Here is a 6000-nt window from a genome sequence, read left to right on the forward strand (position 1 = left end):
CTGAGGTTCAGTATGGAGTCATCAGTTAACTTCTTCTAATTTTTTTCCCAAAATCTCAAAAAGTAGACCACTAATATTTATAAATAAAAATAAGACATAATTTCAAAAAAAATATCCTACCAAATCTTATAGACAATAGAAAAAGAAGAAATACTTCAAAATTGTTCTACTTCATCTGGATACACCTGATATTAAATTTGGAAACATTTTATATTATTATAAAGGGGAAATTACAAACATATTTCACTTATAAATGAGGATGCAATATCCTGTACAACATATTAACAAGTTGAATTAAAAATTAATGTTTAGGGCGGTGCCTGTGGCTCAGTCAGTAAGGCGCCGGCCCCATATACCGAGGGTGGCGGGTTCAAACCCAACCCCGGCCAAACTGCAACCAAAAAATAGCTGGGCGTTGTGGCGGGCGCCTGTAGTCCCAGCTACTTGGGAGGCTGAGGCAGGAGAATCGCCTAGGCCCAGGAGTTCGAGGTTGCTGTGAGCTGTGTGATGCCACAGCACTCTACAAGTGAGACTCTGTCTCTACAAAAAAAAATAATAATAATAATAATGTTTAACTAATGTAGTTTGGTCAAAATTAAATCCAATTTACATAAAAATTAGTCACTATTTTCTTTTCTTTTCCTTTCCCTCACCCCTCCCTCCTTCGCTGTTTGCTCTCCCCTTCCCCCATCCCCCACCATGTCATTAACTATCTCTAATTGTCCTTATATCAATGCTGAATACATACATAGGATTCATGCTTCTCCATTCCTGCGTTGCTTCACTAAGAATAATGTGATCTACCTCCATCCAGGTTAATATGAATGCTGCAAAATATCCATTTTTTAATGGCCGAATAGTATTCCATGGGATACATATACCACAGCTTGCCAATCCATTCCTGGGTTGAAGGGCATTTAGGCTGTTTCCACATTTTGGAGATTGTAAATTGAGCTGCGTTTTTTTTTTTCCTTCTGGATAGATGCCCAGTCAGTAATGGGATTGCAGGATCAAATGGGAAGTCTAAGTTGAGTTCTTTGAGTTTTCCCCCTACTTCCTTCCAAAATGGTTGTATTACTTTGCAGTCCCACCAGCAGTGTAGAAGTGTTCCTTTCTTTCCACATCCACACCAGAATCTGCAGTTTGAGATTTAGTGATATGGGCCATTCACACTGGGGTTAAATATGGCTTCCATCTTTGGGTCCATGATCTGCTACAGCTACTCTGGGCCAAGAGTTGGTGAAACAAGAATATACCAAGCCAGCAGCTTTATCTTAAGGGAAGAACCTAGAAGTTGCACATATTTCTGCAGTACCTCACTGGTGCAACCATAGGCATTGACTGTTAAGGAAGGGTAGGAAAATGGTTTGGCTAAATGGTTGTGGTCCCCAAAGTAAATTTAGAAAAACAAAGGATAGGTCCCGGAGGACACAGATTATTTTCTACCAATCTTTGGAGAAAAATATAATAAATGTCCTCTTAAGACCTACATATATAAGCAAATATACCGATACTCTGATTAACTCTAATGAGTATATAAATTCTCATTAATATAACTCATTTCTAATCTACAGAAGACTTTCCCTTCTTAATAGTGAAGAATGTCCCAGTTTTCACGAATTAGTTAAAATGAATCCCGAGATAGTTTCTTTATCAATACACTAGTTTTCGTTTTATAGTTTGACCTTTTACTAGTCTACTGACACAAAGTATTTACAAATAGTAAGACTTTCAGCCTTTATTCCTGTGTTCAATTATGTCCAGACACGTAAATGTCCAAATTTTCACATACATACTTTTTAAAAAGCAATATACTGTTTGATTATTGAAGGAGAAATATCGAGCAACTATTAAAGTATCTAATGATTCTTATTCTCATCATTCTTTCTTTTTAAATGTAATCCAATCACCACACATCGAAGTGCTTCATTTAGAATGTTCTGTGAATTCATTTTTAATTCTAGGTTTAGTAAAAAATTTTAGCCGTTTGAGCTCCAGTCTCTCTCTATGAATCAGAAGTTCTGCAGACAAGATTTTCTATCACATACAATCCTTATTAATCTAGCAGAGTAATGATACTTTGTAGACTAATTCCTTTCCTCATTCTCCCAGTCTTTTGTATCATTCACAAGCATGTTTTCAAAGCTGTGTTATATAGAGCCATGGAACTCTGTAAAGATACAGCAAAGAGGCTCAGCGCCTGTAGCTCAGGTGGCTAGAGCACCAGCCACATACACTGGAGCTGATAGGTTCGAATCCAGCCTGGGCCAAAAAATAGCTGGGTGTTGTGGCAGGTGCCTATAGTCCCAGCTACTTGGGAAGCTGAGGCAAGAGAATCACTTGGGCCCAGGAGTTTGAAGTTGCTGTGAGCTGTGATGCCATGGCACTCTAACGAGGGTGACAGCTTGAGACTCTTCCTCAAAAAAAAAAAAAAATAAATAAATAATAACAATAATAATAATAATAAAAAGATACAACAAAGAGATGAAAGGTCAGATTTTCTCAGACTCCGAGCTCCTGAAGCCATTTCATAGATAAAAGCTTGTCAATTCACCTTTGTTATAGGCATACATTATAACTCTGTTTAAGATTTTCTTTGAGAAAAATTTATAATGCTTAAAAGTGACGTTCTGTGTTATTATTTCCAACTTCATACAATTATCCCCATCTCATGGAAAAATCAGAAAGGAGAAAATAAAAGAGCCAAACAGAGCTTCCTGCTTTAAGAACTCAAGTATCTCTCTTCTAAATAATTCTGTCCAAACAAAAATACAAAGTTAATTTTCCATTTTGCTCTTTGAGAATTAAACATGAAAACAAGAGAGTAATATCCTATATTCCTCTTTCTGAAAATTTCACATCTGGGGTTAAATAAGCCATTGTTACTTGATCAAATAAGGGGACAGAGCAGTGGAGAGAGGGTACTATTTGCACTGGCATGATAACCACTGATAAATGTTTCATTGTTAATAGAATTCTATTAAAGGAAAGCAACCTTTCTACACCTTTCATTTTCTAAGCTGTGGTTCTTGAAAAGAAGCTGACAGTCACTGTTGCTTGAGATGGGTTGTGTTTTACTTTGTTTTGTTCTATTTGAACAGTATTAACAGATAACTGGAGATTTCATTTTACTAATTCATAATGCCACATGTGCCAAATTATATTTTAAAAGTAATGCATAATGCTTTTAAGTGTATGTGGTCATTTTCTCTTTTAAGATGATTGTGTCTAATTAAATAAGCCTAATCTTCTGCTTCATCTCCAGATGTTGTGTAGCCTTGTTCAATCGTACTTTTTCCAGTTGCTCACATTACGGAGATATTTTCAAACTTGGCCAAATGCATCTTTCCATAATGTTCTGGAAAGCAGACACTTGGCTTTTATTTTTCTGGGACAGAGTTATGAAAAGGCTCAGGCATATGTTTTAATTTTAATTCCTGAGGCCTTTAAAATAACATTCTGGAATAAGGGTGGGGGGGAGGTTTTCTGCTCTAACAATACATTTCCTTGGACTCAGCCCAGTGGTGCTGCTCGGCATTGATGTATCCCCTTTGGCATTTCTTGGGGAAGTGGGATGTTGATCTACTTTGGTTATTCATGTTGCCAGAGTTCTTCAGTTGGGTCCACACCATGTTTATTTTCCACCGTTTGGTTATTAGAACTGTTAGAGTGAGATTGAATTGGGGTTCCCAGGTAGTAGAGATAGCCCTTTACCAAAGCTCTAGGCCAGGCATCCTCAAACTTTTTAAACAGGGGGCCAATTTACTGTCCCTCAGACCGTTGGAGGGCCAGACTATATAGTTAAAAAAAAAAAACTGTGAACAAATTCCTATGCACACTGCACACATCTTATTTTGAAGTAAAAGAACAAAACGGTAACAAATACAATCACACCGCCTCATGTGGCCCGTGGGCCACAGTTTGAGGACTCCTGCTCTAGGCTTTGTAATTGTGGCTTATCTCCTATAACCTTACAAAGGCCCCTTTCAGAGTTTTGGCCAGAGACTCTGAGGCCCTACTTGGTGAGAATGCACAAGCTAGCTCTGTTTTCATCTTGGCCAACCTGAACCCTATCCTTAGAAGCCATGGTATTAGGTTAAATCTCATCTATGAAGAGATACAAACAGCTGCGGCACCCAGCCTCCACCCTGTAGTTCTTTTCTGCTACGGAACTTTGAAAGTCAATTTCAGAATGTCTCGGAATGGATAGCCCAGACACGGGTTCCAATTCAATTGTCTCAGGTGGTGTAAACCCTCCTCAACAGAGAGGGATTCAAGGGTCTCCAACAGCACAATTGTAGTCAGGGATCTGTGCCCCAACCTGCCAGACTCAGTCCACACTGTTGTCCAGTTCCCTGCTCACAGACCCAGTTGGAGTCAGGGGTCACACCCCCGTCCACTCGTCACAGTCCACACTCCACAAGCCTCTGCTTGCCAGACCAGTCGGAGTCAGGGGACCACAATCCCGCCTGCCAGTCTCATTCCACTTTCTGCGAAGCCTCTGTTCACAGGCTCTGTTGGAGTCAGGGCACCACTCCACACCTGTGGGTCTCAGTCATCACCACATAAGCCTCTGCTCACCACCCTGCCGGAGACAGAGGTGCACGCCCTAGCCCTCAGGTTTTGGTTCACACTCAGCAAGCTTGTGATCAAGGGTTCTCTTGGAGTCAGGGATCACACTCTTGCCCTCAGGTCTCAGTCTATGCTTGGCCAGCCTCTGATCACAGGCCCAGCAGGGGCTGGGGAGCAGCCCTGCCTGCTGAACTCAATCCACATGCAGGCAACCACTCTCCCACTGTGGGTTCTACACCCCATCCCACCAGGCATAGCCAAACTGAGGGTCAACACCACCACTGACTGTGCATAGTCATAACCAGGGGACTACTCCTCCTCCCACCAAGTACCCCTTTCTTTCCACACCTTCTTCCCCGTTAGTCACAGATTCCGTCCTGATGGTTGGCGGTCCACACTATGTCCCGATCACTCAGGAAAAGACCAAAGAGTCTGTGCTCTGCAGAGGGCAGAACTTCAGACTATTGTGCTAGATGGGAAGGGTGGACTGGGAGTTTGGACTTGTGGGGAAAAAAATATCTGTTCAATTTTAAGCCTGGCCATGTTGTGTTTAGGTTCATAAGTGGGACCTCTCTGGAGAAAGAGACCTGGTGTTCAGCTGCTCTTTCCAGTGAGGTAAAATGAGAGAACTTTTGTTCCCTGCTTGCCTGCAGGCTGTGGTGGGCCTCTTGCTTAGGGGAGGGGTCTCCCATCCTCCAGTCGGTAGGCTTTGTACCTGTAATTTGTTTTCTTGAATTCTCTTCCTTGGAGTTAACAGCTTGCCAAACTTCTTTCTTGGCTCAGCTCCCCACTGTTGGCTTCATAGAGTCAGATTCCTTCCAGTTTTTCTTCCTCTGGTCAGGAGCATCTGCCGAGAGCTGCTACTACCTATTAGTTGCTACTAGTTACTACTATCTTCCTGAGCAGCACCTTTTATTCTTACCCCTTCGTTGACACTGGTGGCCAATTAAGGGAGCAAGTCCTAGATTTTCCTGAGGTACAAAAATTAGTCCCTCTGCAGAAGGGATGACTCCCCCTGGGAACCTCCTGCCACATTCAGCCATACTGATCCTGGATAATAAAAGGCTCCTGAAACTGTGTGAGGGCCCAGCTGGCTCCTGGGCTCACTCCACTCTACTCTTTCTGCCTCCTTTCTCTCCTAATAAAGCATTCCCAATCCCTGGACTGGCCTCCTCTTCCTTTTACAGACCCTTCCCCCCAACTCTACCCCTGGTCCCCTCAGGAAGTTTTTCACGTGGTATTTCAGAAAGAGGCATTGTTATCATAGGAGTTATCTGCATGTATGTTGTTTTCCCTGAAGACCTTCCTGTGGGACAACATGTGGTGATGGAAAGGTGGTAGCAATGATCCTGACCCTGCTGACCCTGTGCACATCTAGGCTAATGTGTGTGCCTGCATCTTAGTTTTTAACAAACAAACAAACAAAAA

This window comes from Nycticebus coucang, chromosome 13 (assembly GCF_027406575.1).
Source record: "Nycticebus coucang isolate mNycCou1 chromosome 13, mNycCou1.pri, whole genome shotgun sequence".
Taxonomy (NCBI): Eukaryota; Metazoa; Chordata; class Mammalia; order Primates; family Lorisidae; genus Nycticebus; species Nycticebus coucang.